Below are 17,400 nucleotides of genomic sequence, written 5' to 3'. Positions count from 1 at the left end.
GAAGAGGGAGGAAGGAGATAGAGGTGACCAGGAGGAGAAGAGGGGGAGTCAAAAGGAGAGAGACAGATCTAACCAGTAATCAGTTCCCTAAGTGTTCTCCACAGCCTGGAATACCCAAAGAGATTCACAGAGTTGGATAGAGAGGAGAAGGGGGAGGGAGGAGATAGAGGTCACCTGGGGGAGAAAAAGGAGAGTCAAAGTGGGGAGAGGCCAATAAAGCCAGTAATCACACTCCTAAGTAAAACTGGGTGCTGAAGATTGGATTCTTAAAGGTACCAAATTGGTAACAAATACCAAAAACACAAAGATTAAAAATCTAGAGTAGAGGTTAGACTCTCAAAAATACCATATTAAAAAAACAAAGCAAAACCACAAAACTTATAAAAAATATATATGAAATTTGCTGTAAAAATCGGGTCTTTTTTTTGCAAGGTAATAGTAGGTTATAAAAATGAAAATTAAAGGAGTGATAAAGGACTTAAAATTTTTTTAAAAAAATTAAGTTTTAAAAATGGTAATAGTAAAATATATCTAGGAATTTCTTTTGAGCTGTTGTGGGCAGTGTGGAGTCAGTTCAGTTTCAGATAGTTCCTGTTCCAGCTTATACTTCTTCTTGGAGTCTGTAGGCCCCTTGCAATGTAGTTGGTGTTAACTACAGGGTTTTAATCTGTTGCACCTGTCACTCCCAAAGCGGTTCCTTCTGTTTATTTTGGCTTCTTCTGTTTGCAAGTCTCTTCAGTGTCTAATCTCCACCCTGATACAAGGAGGCGGAGGTGGTCACTTGTTTAGGCTCACTTGTTCAGCTGTGCTGTGGAGAGGGAGGAACACTGCAAACAAATATCACTGGGCTGTGTGGGGAGTGCTCACAGTATCTGGGCCACATCGGGTTTGCCCCCGCTCATGGCGTGTGCACTTTCCTGGTCTACACTGCTCAGACTCCAAGTTGCTTTGCAGGAGAACTGTCTAAAACAGGCCCTGGGTTGTGTACATTTCCCAGGTCTAAGCCACTCAGGTTCAGGTTCTCAGGTACTCCACAAAGGCACAGATTCAGTTGGGCCTGCGTTTTGCGCCCTTCCCAGGTCCAAGCAGCTCAGGCAACCAGGTGCTCAGCGACCACACTCTCCCCAGATGGGGCGGTATGTCTTATTGCCTCCCCTGTCCCAGCTGCTTGGATTCCTGGATGCACAGCGGGAGTGCTGTCTCAGGTGTGCCGTGTGTCTCCTCTGGGGAGCTGATCTCTGGCTGCAACCCTCCTGGTAGATGTCAACCTTCCAGGATCCCAGGAAGACTTGGTTAGCAACTGGGGGCCTGCTCACAGTTTGGTGGAGGATGCCATCTCTGGGGCCAAGATTGCCCCTTGCCTTCCTGCTCTGGCTGTAGCCTGCCTGCCTCCCTGCCTCTGGTGAGGGATGGACTGGTCCACAGCCAGCTAACTCTCCTCTGGTATTCGCTCAGTGGTTTGTTCTGTGTGTGGGCCCAGCAGTGCCTTAGGTTAGAGCTTTTTGTGGGAAAGTTCTCTCTCTCTCTCTCTCTTTTTTTTTTTCCTCTCTGCCTATCCCGCAGTTTGGGTTGCTATCTCACGTTAGCTTCCTCAGGTTGTCCTCAGGGTATTCAGGCCTGTTCCTTACCCTAAGCAATGCAGCCTGTGCCTCCCTGTTCAACCCCCGCTGGCTGGTGGAGGACGTGAGTGTCTGGGCTACTTCTCCGCTGGGAGTTGCAGTTAGGCATGTAATCTGTGGGTTTTATTTATTAATTTTTTTCCTCCCAGTTATGTTGCCCTCTGAGATTCCAAAATTCCCTGTAGACCCACCGGTCAGAGGGTTTCCTGGTGTTTGGAGACTTCTGTTTCATGACTTCCTCCACGGGACCGGTCTTCATCCTCAACTCTTTTATCTCTCTTTTTATCTTTTATATCTTTTCCTACCTTCTTTCAAAAACAATGGGCTGCCTTTCTGGGTGCCTGGTGTCCTCCGCCAGTGTTCAGAAGTTGTTTTGTGGAATTTTCTCAGTGTTCAAATGATCTTTCGATGAATTTGTGGGGAGAAAGTGGTCTTCCCGTCCTATTCCTCCACCATCTTAGGACCACCCCCATGTAAAAAATATTTTGCCTGTGTTTTCTTCTAGAAGTATTATGGTCCTATGCTTTATTTTTAAACCATCTTGAATTTATTTTTGTATATGATGTGAGGAAGTGTTCTAATTTCATTGATTTACACGCAGCTATCCAACTTCCCCAACACTGGCTGCTGAAGAGACTGTCTTTTCTCCATTGTACATTCTCACCCCCTTTGTTGAAGGTTAATTTACCATATGTGTGTGGATTTGAGTTCTCTATTTTGTTCTGTTGATTAATGTCTGTTTTTGTGCCAATATCATGCTGTTTTGGTTACTGTAGCTTTATAGTATTGTCAAAAGTCTGGGAAGGTTATGCCTCTAGCTTTGGGTTTTGTTTCCCCCCTCTGGATTGCTTTGGTAATTCTGAGTCTTTTGTGATTCCTTATAAACTTTAGGATTATTTTACTCGGTGGACATAGGTTTGGGTAGATGCCAGCAGTTGGTGATGGACAGGGAGGCCTGGTGTGCTGCAGTTCTTGGGGTCACAAAGTGTTGGACACTACTGAGCAACTGAACTGAACTAGTTCTGTTATAAATATCATGGATAATTTAATAAGGATTGCACTAAATCTGTAGAGCTTTGGATAGTATAGCCATCTTAGCAATATTAATGCTTCTACTCCAAAAGCATGAAGTATAATTCCATTTCTTTGAATTTTCTCCAGTTTCCTTTGTCATTGTTTTATATTTCTTAGTCTATTTCTTTATCAGGGCACGATGACCTTATAAAATTACTCTGGGGGAATGTCCCTCTTTTTCATTCTTCTAAAAGTGTTTGAGAATGAAATTCTACCAATTATTTGTTTTGTAGAATTCCCCAGTGAAGCCATCATGTCCTGGATATTTGTTTGCAGTATGTACTTTGTTTTTAAATTACAGGTTTTGTTTCATTTCCAGTGATCAGTCCATTCAAATTATCTGTTTTTTATTGACTCAATTTATGCAGACTGTGTCTCTAGACACTTGTCCATTTCTTCTTGGCTGTGTAATTTGTTGGCATATAGTTCATAGTATTTTCTTATGATTTTTTTTTTTTTTTTTGTATTTCTGCAGTGTTATTGCTTATTTTGTATATTTGGGTCTTCTCTTTTTTGTGTGTGAACCTAGGTAGAGGTTTGTTGATTTTGTTTATCCTTTCAAGTAACCAGCTCATAGATTCATTGATCTTTTATTGTTGTTGTTGTTGTTTTTTATCTCTATGCTTTTATTTCCTCTCTGGTATTTATTATTTCTTTCCTTCTGCTAACTTTAAATTTTGAATGTTCTTCTTTTCTAATTATTTTAAGTGGTAAGTTAGATTGTTTATTTGACATTTCTTATATCTTGAGTGTGACCTGTATTACTATGAACTGCCCTTTTAGAACTGCTTTTTCTGCATCCTATTGAAAATGTAAGGTTGTGTTTTCATTGTTATTTGTCTTGAGATATTTTCTGATTTCCTCTCTGATTTCATTGTTGAAGTAATTTCTATCTTCTTATATTTGCTGTGGCTTACTTTGTATGTTAATATATGGTCTATCCTAGAGAATGTCTCATGTGTGCTTGGAAAAACTTGTATCTGTATATTTTTAGGTGTAGTGTCCTACAGATATCAATTAAGTCCAACTGTTTCTATTGTGTCATTTAGGAGCTCTGTTGCCTTATTGATTTTTGTCTGGAAGATATTTCCGTTGATGTCAGTGGGTGTTAAGGTCTGTTGTTCTTATTATATTCCTGTCAATTCCTTCCTTTATGTCTGTTAGTATTTGTTTTATATATTTAAGTGTATCTATATTGGGTACATACATGTTAATGAGTGTAATATCCTCATCATGTATTTATCCCTTTATCATTATATAGTGTCCTCCTTTCTCTTTTATTATTTTAAAGTTTATTTTGTCTGATATGAGTGTTGCTACCCTGGCTTTCTTGTGTTTCGGTTTGTATGAAATACCTTTTTCCAATCCCTCACTTTTAATATTTATTTATCTTTCACCCTAAAGTGAATCTCTTGCAGGCAAAACTTTGTAGGTTCTTGTTTGTTTCCCAATATAATCCACCCCTCTATATCTTTTAGTTGGAGCTTTTAGTCCATTGCCATTTAAAATAATTATTGATAAGTATGTATTTGTTGCCATTTTAAACATTTTTCAGTTGATTTTAGAACTCTTCTTTGCTCTTCTCTTCTTTTTTATTTTTCCTTCTGTGGTTTGATAGTTTTCTTCTGTATTTTAGTTGAATTTCTCAGTTTCTTTCTCTTTGATTATAGTGAATCTGTTGTGTGTTTTTAGTTTGTGGTTACCCTGGTTTTCAGTATTAACCCATAACTGTATCTACTTGCTTTAGATTGATAGTCATGTAAGTTGAAATTCATTCTAAATGATAAACATTTGGGGGTTCCCTTGCAGTCTAGCAGTTAAGACTCAGCACTGTCACTGCTGTGACCTGGCTTAGTCCCTGGTCAGGGAACTTCCTGCAAGCCATGCAGCACAGCCAGAAAGCGGGGAGGGGGCGGGTAGCAAGCTAAATTGTATGCATTATTTTACTACCCTCCTCCATAGTTTGTGATTTTGATGTCCTATTTTACATCTTCATCTTATCTTTTTGCTCTTCATTGTATCTAGCATCACTTTTAAAAGACTTTTGTTACATTTTATCTGGGTGCTAGCTTATTTAAGTGATCTTCAATCATTTTATATACTTGCCTTTCCTCTTGTGTCATCCTCTTTCCTTTATATTCTTCCTTTCTATTTAGAAATGATTTTTCAGTTTTGTTTTTTTTTTTTCAGAATAGGTTTAATATTGCTGTATCCTTTTAGCTTTTGCTTATCTGAGAAGTTTTTAATTTCTCCTTCTATTCTAATGATAATCTTTATGGGTAGAGTACCCTAGGTTTCAGGTTATTCCCTTTCAGAACTTTGAATAAATGTAGAGCCTATTAAACAAAGTGAAGTAAGTCAGAAAGAGAAAAATAAATAATTTACATTAATACATATGAAAAATGGTATTGATAAACCTATTTGCAAAGAGAAGGAATGGAGATGCAGTTGTAGATAATGGACTTGTGACTAGATCATGACATGCCCTTCTGGCCTGTAAAGTTTCTGTAAAGAAATCAACTGATAGCCTAATGAAGGTTCCCTTGTAACTGATTTTTGTGTTTTCTTTCTTACTGCCTTTAAATCCTCTTTAATTTTTGCCATTTTAATTATGTTATATCTTAGAATGTGTCTATGTACTTTCACCTCATTTATGACCCTCTGTACTTTCTGTACCTGGATAGATTTTTCCTTCTTTAGTTGGGAAATTTTCAGCCATAATTTCTTTAAATATATTTTTGATTCCCTTTATCTTTCTTCTTCTGGAACCTCTATTACACATAAGGTGACAAACTTTATAGTATCCCATAGATCTTGTATGTTGCTTTTATTTTTCCTTCATTTGTCTTCTGTCTGCTATTCTGATTAGGTGATTTACATTATTCTGTCTTCCAGATTACTTATTCATTCCTTTGCATATTTAGTCTGCTGTTTATTGCCTTTAGCTCAGGTTTTATCCCCACAATTGAATTGTCTAATTTGATTGATTCTTGTTCAGTTTCTTGCTCCTTGTTTTAGTGATCTGCATTTCTATCAGTATTATTCTTTAATTCCTTTCAGTTCAGTTCAGTCACTTAGTCGTGTCTGACTCTTTGTGACCTGACAGACTGCAGCATGCTAGGCCTCCCTGTCTGTCACCAACTCCCAGAGTTTACTCAAACTCATGTCCATTGAGTCGGTGATGCCATCCAACCATCTCATCCTCTGTCGTCTCCTTCTCCTCCCTCCCTCAATCTTTCCCAGCATCAGGGTCTTTTCCTTTAGCATTTTCATTACCACCTTTTTGAACTAGGGATCTGCTAGACAGACAGGAGAGATCTGTTTAATTGTTTTTTCAAGGAATTTCTCTTATTCTTTAAATTGGGAATATTTCCTGTTTTTTCATTTTACTTAAATTTTTGTGTGACTCTGTGAATTAGGAGAAACAGTTATCTACTGTGATTTTGAAGGACTGCTTTTATGTGGGAGCCTTCCTGTGTAGCTTGTCCAACATTTTTGGTGTGAGGGCTGTTTTTGATATGGATTCCTGCCACATCTTCCTCATTGTCCCCTTGATAGGGCATGTATTAGGTATTGTGGTTACCAAAGCCTGCACTAGATGTTGGGTGAGGCCTTCTCTTTATTCTGTGGCTGTAAGCTCTGTTGAAAGGCAATATCTGCCCCCTAGTTGTTTAAATAGGAGATCCTGGATCTCATTCTATGCTGCAGTGAATGTAGGCGGGACATGAGTGCTCCACTGAGAAAAGAGCAGCTGTGTATCATTCTCCAGGGACTGTCTCCTGGGGCCCTGCAATTTCATGACACCACCGGACACCAGTGTGCACCCTGGTGCTGCCAGAAGAGCTGACCCTGGACCTGCCCCTCACTGAGGGAGCACTGATAACTGGCTCAGATGTTGGCTCTGCCCCTGGGATGTGCAAGCTAACTGTGGAGCCCCAGGCCACACTTCAGTTCCTTTAGGCTTCCTCTGTGCAGCTAAACTGAGTCCTCTCCTTGGGTCCATCCACTGAAGCCTGAGTTTCAGTACCTAGGCACTGCATGTACTAGCAGGCATTTGTTTTGAGTCAAGACGTGTGATGACATGGCAGCTGTCAGTGCTGGTCTCTTTCTGCCCTGTTTGTTAGCAAGCCAGCACTGTGCACACTATTCTTAAGCAGAGTCCAGTTCACTCCAGCTGTCTATTCTAGTGCACCTCCTAGCCAGTGGGTTCCTAGGGCAACCAAATCTTTCCTCTCTCTCACAGCTCCCTCTGAAGAGCATGAGTCCTGTCCTGATTTCTTTTTTTGTTTATTTGTTTTCTTCTCTTTTTGTCCTACTAGGTTATATGGGGCTTTTTCTTGCAGCTTTGGTTTTATAAGAAATCTTCTGACAGCCTTCATTTGGTTTTTTGTGTGAATTATTCCACATGTAGATATATTTTTGATGTGTTTTTGGGGGGACGTGAACACATTTTTGTACTCTGCCATCTTGATCTCCACTTTTTTTAAAATTATTTCAAAAATTTTAGTTGTGTTATAAACACAAATTTATTTTTTTAGGTACCAGGCACTACCTAAGATTTCCACAAACATCATTTATTTTAATCCTCAGCATAACTCTGAGTTAGGTGCATCTAATCTCTGCAATTATAGTTGAAGATACTGATTTACAGAGATGTTAAGTATCTTGCTTGAAATCACAACTAATAGACTGAAGCCACATATTCTTGCTCCAGTGTCAGTGTTTTTAAGCACTGCTACATCATCTATAAAACAATTTGTTACAAATTAATACAGTTGCTAACACTAGTCTGTTCATCAAGACCAATGTTGGCTGTGTCTCTTTCTCTTACAGCATATTTAGTGTTACCTTTCCTTTTTTTTAAATTATAGACCAGACTGGCCTGTTAGATGCTAATATTTCTCCACTTTTCTGTGGAACTTCCCTTGCTTATTAGAACAATTTGCTCCAAGTAACCTTGAGTAGCTTCTTGGATGGGCTAGTCTTGTTATTCTCTCCTGAGACAGAACATTTAATGGCCACTGAATATCCACATATTCTCCCACATTCCTCCACCTTCCTCTAATCAAGCAGGACCGTTGGACTAGTTCTGACAAATAAATTTTGAGAGAAAGTGATACGTACCTCTTCTTGGCAGTATAAACATCCCAGGCAATTCTCTAGCTTTTTTGCCTTGTCCTGCTTTCCCTCACCTTTCTTTTCTTTTCCTTTCCTTTCTGATTAAATTTCTGATTTTTGGAAGAACAATGAGACAACTGCTTGTTGTCAGTATGTAGTGTTAATAAGCGTTTGCAAACACATTTATTGGGTTATCTAATTGCTAAGTATATGATGATTTGGCATTTTATCATTTATAACCTGAAATAGATTTGAATTAACAATTTAGTGACTTGGTCAACCAAAATGATTGAGACTCTACTTGATACCAAGCAGTCTTGGTTAGTACCAAACTTGTAAAACAGTGTGTGACTCATAGGACTTCATGATATATATATATATATATAAATAAAATATATACACACACACACATATATATATGTATGTGTGTACATATATATCATATGTATACACACATATCATATATATATGTATACATATATATGATATAAAAATAATGTATTAAGCACCATAAGAGGAACATAAAGTATAGTGGAAGGATAGAGGAAAGAATTTGAAAAGGAGTGGATACAACTGAACCTCTGTGTTGTATGCCTGAAGCTATCACAACACTTCTAGACAACTATATTCCAATATAAAGTAATAAATCAAATAATTTTTCAAAAAAGGACAATTGGCTATTCATAACTGGCTCAATAAATGAATTAATATTTGAAATATATTGAATTTTCTAAAATCTTGATTTTAGTTTATCTTCTGTTTATTTGTCTCAATTATAAAAAGTAGGCTTTTTATGTCCCAGAGTGATGGTATGGGGAGGGAGGAGGGTTCAGGATGGGGAACCCATGTTATACCTGTGGCAGATTCATTTTGATATATGGCAAAACCAATACAATATTGTAAAGTTAAAAAAAATGAATGGTACATGTTTAAGGAGTTGTTTCACACTGCTATTTTTAAGAGATAGTGCTGGTGAACAGAATTAGATGAATAGAATTTTTAAAGTATATGCTATTATTTGGCATTTTTTTTTTACTTTCTTTCTTTCTCCATTTTTTTTTTCCTCCAGTATAGACCATACTTTGGTTCCCCCTAAGAAGTGGACCCTTACAAAGAAATTTTGACATACATGATCTGCTTTTAAGATTTAAGGTAAGAAAACATTTACTCTACTTGTTATTTTATATCTGAGGAAAGTCAAAACAATAGAAACTCAGTGAATTATCTCGGGCATCGCAGGTGATCCTCCTCTGCATCACTCTATTAAGAGAAAATACAACTATATTAGCTATAGATACAGGATGTAACTCAGGTGAAAGCAAGGCATGAGCTTGAACCATAAAGGGCTATGGAATAAATAACAGAAGATAGTGTAAATATAATCTAATCTAAGTGAAATAGATGAGAACTATATTTGTTTCATCTGACCGATTCAAAACTCACAAGCTGAGGAAAAAAAAAATGGCAAATTTTTCTAGGTTTACATACTGCGAGTCTAACATGAACCTTTGTATCTTTTATGATGATAGTTCTGAAATTATATATTTACTTATTTTTCTTTCTGTTTGCCCTTCCTTCAAAACCATCCAGTTGAGTTGCTGATGTAAAAGTCTGGGTACATTTTAATGTAATAAAAAATGTAATACAAAGCCCACAAAGCCAGTAAATACCCTCTTTGTCTCTGATGCATGTCAGGAAATTGAAGTAAATAGATTTAAAACTCTAACATTACAGACTATGAGATTAGAAAGCCATTAGCAGTCATAAGCCCATTAGAACTCTGGGCACCCAAAGACTGTTACAGAGAAATTTCTTGACCAGATTAAAAAAATATATATATATATCGATATCATCCTTCTTTCATTATTCAATGAAAGGTTTTATTGGATGCCTTGTTAGTATTCTGTTCCTTTCTGTAATGGATGCTTTTAAACAGAAAAAGTTTCATGAGTGTCCTCTTTAAAGAAAAAAATAAAAGAACAACAAAAGTGACCACTTGTTTCTTTGACATCGTAAGTGAGATGATGTCATTTAACAGTCTGAGTAGAGGAAAAAGCTTGACTATCTTCGATTTCTGTCTGTTTTCTTAGTCTTTTCTCTTGCTGCCATGTTATTTGTCCATATTCTTCACCAGAGACCTATGATAACTGGATCAATGAACATCTTCTCGAGTCTCCTCAAAGTAGTACTGTGTACTCCAGAAGATGATAGGGAAGAGAGTGTGTCCGTTCTTATTGCTTCCTCTCAGAGTTTTCATTCAAAAACTGGTTTCAAATTGAAATGAAATAACTTTAAGCCTACTGTTTAAGTACAGGATCAGAATGGGCAATGATAGGGAAAAGGAGATTAAGGATAAAAAAAAAAAACAACAACAACTGGTCAATAGGTGTGATCATCTAAGGCACTGATGGACTGAAATAATGAATAAACTGCAATGTTTTAAAACAGTAATTCATTCTTATTTGTGAAAGTTACCATTTGACATACTTACTAGAATTTCAAATCTTTCTCTAAAAGAGGAGGAGTACATGAATTTTACTATACTGAATTAAACAAAACCTTTACCAATGAGTGCTTGCATTGAATAGTGTACTATTTGCCACTCCCGTCCCTACAGTCCTGGAAAAAAAAAAAAAAGATGACTGGACAACAGTTAACACTGAAGGGAAATCATGCCATAAGATGACTGATGATAATTATTGCACTTGGCACAGTTCTCTTTATTGATACTTCACTTACATCACTGCAGTTTCCAGTTCTTTCCATCATTTTATTTTATTTTTCAGTTTGCTCCATTTACAGTTATTTCTGTGTCGTTTAAAATCTCCATCATTTTCACTCTGTATTACAAGCATTGCCATATTAAATACAAAGGCTAGGGAATATTAACAATTACAAAAGCAACCTTGCAATTCCACAAGAAGCTTTACTTTTATTACATTAAAAAGGCAGTGACTGAAAACTGAAACTCTATTCTTCCTTTCAACAACCTGAGTCAAAATTATTGTTTAATAATTCATATCAGAGTTCAGTCAACATATTTCTTTGATCAGTATACAACTATATACTGGTAACATAATAGGATTAAAAAAATATGACTACTTCATTACATACCTAGTTGTAGTTTGATTATTTACTAAGTTGACTGTTGGATGAAGCTAGTAGATGCCATTTTGTGTAAATGGGAATGCATTAAGTGTACAGTTTAAGAATTTGACTTGAAATTTTCAGGGGAAAAAAAATTGTTGCCTATTGTCTTATAGTTAGGACAGCATTCTTAGAGGTGATCTAATCACAATGCTTTTTGGATATGTTCCAAGTACAGGATGGGCTGGGGATGATGTTCCAGTCTTTGGTAAGCAACTAATGAGCTACCTAAGTGCTTTTATCTACTCCTGGCTTAATATGAGGCCCAGAAACTATAGAACCAGCAATTGGTGGTACAGGGCCCCGAGCCTCTTGGTTTTATCATACTATACAGCCAATCCATTACAAACGTGCTAGCCACACACATGGGGTGTTAATTGGAGCTTGGCACCCCCTGGAGCATGACAAATTAATTCTCCACCAGTTAGAAATAAACAAACCCTCAAAGGACTTGTATTAACTACTATGAATTTGGGACTTTTTAACCCTTTATGAACTACTCCATTTATTTAATACAAGTTTAAATGAAATTAAATCCCAAAAATGTACCTTTATTCTAAAGATGCAAAAATGCACTAAAGTAAAATTATGGTTAATATGTGAATTGTCTGATATGCTTTATTGATGTATGGTTTGATTTCTTTCCTTATTAATTGAAAAGTCATTCCAAAGTTGTTTTCTTTCTTTAAATGTGCTGTAGGGTAATCTCACTGTATTGCAATACTGCATAATGATTAAGAGAGTATTTAAAAAGGCAAGCAAATTTTAAAAGGACTCAGATTTTACAAGTCTGAAAACTGTCTCTACCAATTATTTTATTTGTAGCCTTGAGAAGCACCTATTCACTTTGTCCACACATGTAAAATGAGAAATCATAGTATTTTAGGATTGTTGTGAAAATTAAATGTGAATAGCACACATACTGCTGAATATAAAGTCTTTGTATATGGAACATAGCAATTCAAATGTGCAAATCATGGATTATATTTGGAAAAAATTCACACATCTTTCCCCAGAATATTGCACTAGGGGAACATGTATTTTTAAATATCCTTTCAACATCTGGCAAGACTGAAAAACTTCTTTTTAGTCAGGTTAACCCATTATAAAAGTTTGCATACCTGCCTTTGCATGCATACCAGAATATATTACTTCTCTGTACAAGACTCTTTCCAAAAGCCTTTCATCCCAACCAAAGTTAAAGCCATATATTTTTAGTAGCTTATGCGTGTTTATATTCTCTACTGTTCTCTATCTACCTCTTTTTCTACTCCTGCTATACTGGCCTACTTCTTGGTATTCTAACTTTCCAGGGGAAATAAGCTCCTACCTAAGGATTTAAATTTTTGTGTTCCCCAGATTTCTACATGATTCACTTCTGTATTTCCTTAAGATTTTTGCTCAAATGTCACCTTATAGAACTTTACTGGCCTCCTTATATAAAAGAGAAAGTCCTTCATCTTGGATCATCCCTCCTTTAAGCCATTTTTTAGTAGCCTACACCAGAATACAAGTTCTGTAAAAGCAGGGAATTCCTTTTTCCTCTATTGCCTACAACAGTTCCTGATATATAGAAAGAACTTGAAATAGCTTGACTAACAATTACAAAATCCAAAGTATCAGTGAATTAAACAAAATTGTAACCTGTTTTGCTCTCAAAGAAGTCCCCCATACATATCCATGTATGGTAGGACATTCCCATGTCAGACTATGGGTTTCTTGTTTTCAGAGTCTTAAGCTGCAGGATAGATGCTTTAACTCTAACTCCAGCTCTCCACCTGCTATGTCTGTATTCTAGTTGGCAGAAAGGAGGAAACAGAAGGCCATACCTCTTTCATTTTAAGGGCATTTTGCAGAAGTTGCAAATACCACTTCTAATATGTATCATTAGCGATTAGTCATATAACCAAACTTTATTACAAGAGATGTTGTAAAATAAAGTGTTTGGGGGCAGTCAGACATACAGCTAAAATTCCATAGTTCTGTTATTATAAGAGATGGGAAGAATAGATATTGATGGAAAGCTAGTGGACTCTGGGACATTTCTAAGTGAATATTTGTAGGAAAACTTTTTTCAGTTCAGTACAGTTGCTAAGTCGTGTCCGACTCTTTGTGACCCCATGAATCTCAGCACGCCAGGCCTCCCTGTCCATCACCAACTCCCGGAGTTTACCCAAACTCATGTCCATCGAGTTGGTGATGCCATCCAGCCATCTCATCCTCTGTCATCCCCTTCTCCTCCTGCCCCCAATCCCTCCTAGCATCAGCGTCTTTTCCAATGAGTCAGCTCTTCGCATGAGGTGGCCAAAGTATTGGAGTTTCAGTTTCAGCATCATTCCTTCCAAAGAATACCCAGGGCTGATCTCCTTCAGAATGGACTGGTTGGATCTCCTTACAGTCCAAGGGACTCTCAAGAGTCTTCTTCAACACCACAGCTCAAAAGCATCAGTTCTTCGGCACACAGCTTTCTTCACAGTCCAACTCTCACATCCACACATGACCACTGGAAAAACCATAGCCTTGACTAGACGGACCTTTGTTGGCACAGTAATGTCTCTGCTTTCGAATATGCTACCTAGGTTGGTCATAACTTTCCTTCCAAGGAGTAAGCATCTTTTAATTTCATGGCTAAAAAGGACTAATTTTTAAATTTTATTTTGATTCCATAAAGGGCAAAACCAGTTAATTCTAAACTAAAATATCATCAGTTATAAGGAGTTATGATGATTTTGTTATTGTTCAGTCACTAAGTCATGTCCAACTTTTTGTGACCCCATGGACTACAGCACACCAGTCTCCCCTGTCCTTTATTATCTCCCAGAATTTGCTCAGATTCATGTCCATTGAGTTGGTGATACTGTCAAACTATCTCATCCTCTACCACCCACTTCTCCTTTTGCCTTCAATCTTTCTGAGCATCAGGAATTTTTCCAGTGAGTCAGTTCTTTGCATCAGGTGGCCAAAGTATTGGAGCTTCAGTTTCATCATGAAACAGTTATGATGATAGTGAAATGTTGTTTTACATTCTTAACAAATCATTGCAAGAATGAATGCTGAGTATTCATTGAAATATTTCATTTTGATATTGGAGAAAAATGCTGTCTACAAAATCTAAACACATGAGTTGAACTCTTAGTTTTCATGTAGATTCAGAGAATAATATTCCCTAACTCTGTCTTTCATTGTTTTTGATCCATGCAATAAAGAATAGTGGTTGATTAGAGCAATCAGGTTACCTAGAGTTCAATAAATCCTATTCTGTTCCATTATATTCTACATCTTGAAGTTATTAAAGTCTGCTTTTAAACAAACAACAACAACAACAAAAGACTACTTAAAAACAATCTTACTTTCTTTAAAAAAAAAAAAAAAAAAGAGCTTCAGTGAATTTCCCCTGTCAATTGCATTTTCTGCCTCTGAGCCTTCTCTGAGCTATTTCCCTGATCTGTGAGGCAGGGGGATTCTGCCTGCCAGCTTCCTGAGCAGATCTAGGGGAAAATTAACACATCCACAACTGAGCTCAAGCATTGCTGACATCTGCTTTACTCATTTTCACAGCACACTCGCACTGCACCCTATTGCCTTCTTCTTATGCACTGTTTTATCATGTGGCTCATTTCAAGAAAATGCATTTAACTTTTAGGTACTACTCTGTGGTATGAAGTGTGGCAAATAGGAAATAAAATAACCTTGAAAGAGCATTTCCACCTATATGCAGCTATAATAATCACTGAGTCTCAAACCTCAGTGCTTATGATATGCTCTGTTTGGTAAAAGCTTATGAAGCCAGGGTCAATGTTCATACCTAAAGAAACCAATCTCACTTTTGAAGAGAAAACAACAAAATATCAACAACAAATCATCTCTTTACATGGACTGGAATCTATTGCTTCCCAGAAAGATAGTAAGCAGTCACTTTTACAGTCATTTATTTAATGGGTCTGTTTTGTTTTAATAGTAGGAAAATGAAACCAAAGTTAAAGGCTTTGGGTTTAATTTTGAGTTCTACCTTTGAAAAGAATTCTGTGTGTTTTCTGTGCTCTACTTTATTTCAGTTGTTCCATTTACATATAATTTAAAATTGAGAAGCCTCTTTAATGTAGATCCCATTTAATTTAGAATATATGATAGAGCAAATTGTACTAAAGACTGCTTTGATTCTATGGATACAGGCTTTGCTAAGAAGATGTATATTGTAAACAAGATTTTTATTATAGCATATCATCTACAGTGAAAGACATAATGAATGAATTATTAGTGCTTCATCACTAATAGCAAATTGACAGAGAAGGTCTGCCAAAAATAGCTTAATCTGAATTGTTCCAAACAGTATTATTGAAAATATACTTTAAAATGTCTCTCAGTTCAAACTTTAATAATTGTGATTTGTTCTTCTGTTCAGTCATTAACAGTGTATTCTTGAATCTTTTTTTTTTAAAGATACATTCTTTTTTAAATGTTTTAAATAAAAAAAACATTTATTATTGGTTTGTATCTGAATATCAACTCATATAACACTGTTATGTTCTTTTATAAATAAAGTACAGGAGAAAGAAGGAAAATATAGTTATTACAGTGTAACATTTACAAGAAATTGATTAACTTGTAAAACCAAGAGGTTATTTAAATACCTGTGAGATATTTAACAATATTATCAACTGTCAATTGTTGCTTTGAAAATCTTAATAAATATGTTCTCACAACAGTAATCTTTAGATAGAATGTGTAGGCATAGATAGGTTGAGGGTGGGTGTTAAATTCAACCATATTCCCTATATAGTCATTAGGAAAGTCTTTAAAATGCAACTTAAATTTTATTACAAATCCTACATTTTAGTTGTAAATTTAGTTATGCAGTTAATAAAACTACATTTGTAAGAGGAAATCTTTCTTTTTTATTAATAAAGTGTTAGGATATCTAAATTTAAATTATAGTGAATAACAACTTCAAAGGAACAATAATAGTATTTGGAAAATAAGACTAGTACATGAAGTCAAATTATCTAATAAATAAAATTTTTTATATGTCATTTTGCCATCCTGAGTCTCACTGATATGTACATTTGTATCCATGAAAGATGTTGTCATGTTTTGTCTCCTGAAGAGACCACCAGAAAAACCTTTTGATCAAAAAGTTAAGTTTATTAGATCTACCCCCTTAAGGAAGAACCCACCTTGCTTCCTATGTGGCTCAGATGGTAAGGAGTCTGCTTGTAATGCAAGAGACCCAGGTTGGATTGCTGAGTTGAGAAGACCCCCTGGAGAAGGAGATGGTTGCACACTCCAGTATTCTTGCCTGGAAAATTCCAGGGACAGGGCAGCTACAGAACAGTGGGCTTCAGTTCATGAGATCACATCAAATTACCTTTTTTTTTCCCCCCACTTAAGGGAGAACCCATCTTGAGTCTTAATAGTGCCTTAGAGGGAGGCATCAGAGGAAAACATGTATAGAGTTTTAGGGCCTAGAGTTGATTATTTTAAGGTAGATCCTGCAAGGAAGGGTACTGGTTAGGGTTGGTCAACATTTTAGACATGATAGTTTAGGATTGGCCAGCACAGCAAATCAAGGATTTTGAAGCATGTCATGATGAACAAGCTCTTAGTTTTGAAAGTACAAGAGGTCTTTTTAATGGGCTGTTTTAATTGGTTCACAGTCCTATTTTCCAGGGGCCAGTATTTCCTAGAGCAAGCAGCTCAGTTATTTTCACTTATTCTCATATTGTCTAGCATATGAAACTATACCTGTTACTTCTGTTATTTAACATAGGAGCAGGTAATTTTCTCAATTTAAAGTACCTGTTTTGTATGAGCACAAAGAAAAATTATTAATTAATGCTAGATACTGTTCACACCTTGGTGTATCCCTAGATGCAATCATTATATCTAAAACGTATTTAGATATACTTTTTCTTCTCTGTGCTCTCTCTTTACTTCTTTGTCAGTTCACAACACAAGGGCTTCCTGATTTATAACACTCCTATTATCAAAACTGATCAAAACCTAAAAATAAATGAAATTTTAATCTTGAAAATTAATTATCATGAAAAGTATAAAATTCATAACAGTGGTACTTTATGTGGATTATGTTATTTGTCATATCCTGTTCTATTATTAATGCCATTTAACATGCACTGTTACTAAGGCAGATGCAAGTTAAGTAGCTTGGAGATAGAATATGTGTTAACTTTTTAACCTCTATGGTTAAAGAAAATTTTCTAGGTAAAATAAATATAATCAATAATGAATAAATGAAAGAGACAGATATTAAAAATTTTGAGTAGACACATTGGTATTTCTATGCCAAACAAAAGTCTAAAGGTTTTCTTCTAAAGAAATGGAACTAATTATTTGGAATAACTAAAATATTTAAATATGTGGAAGAATAAGAGATTTGGTTAGAATGTGAGCTTTCCAAATCCTGGATTCAGTTAACCCAGATTTT

At 36.1% G+C, this 17,400-nt stretch overlaps 1 long non-coding RNA gene across 1 annotated transcript in view; it reads left to right on the top strand.

Annotated features, from left to right (window-relative positions):
- LOC129649903 (uncharacterized) overlaps window positions 1–17,400 on the top strand; it is a 358,650-nt gene that overhangs the window by 82,764 nt on the left and 258,486 nt on the right. Inside the window, exon 2 of the long non-coding RNA XR_008713420.1 lies at window positions 8,881–8,963. This is a non-coding gene — a long non-coding RNA (uncharacterized LOC129649903). The remainder of the gene's footprint in view (window positions 1–8,880; window positions 8,964–17,400) is intronic.

This window comes from Bubalus kerabau, chromosome 4, assembly GCF_029407905.1.
Source record: "Bubalus kerabau isolate K-KA32 ecotype Philippines breed swamp buffalo chromosome 4, PCC_UOA_SB_1v2, whole genome shotgun sequence".
In the NCBI taxonomy this organism is placed as follows: Eukaryota; Metazoa; Chordata; class Mammalia; order Artiodactyla; family Bovidae; genus Bubalus; species Bubalus kerabau.
The sequence above is the reverse complement of the archived record's forward strand: the minus strand, read 5'-3'. Positions and strand labels throughout refer to the sequence as shown.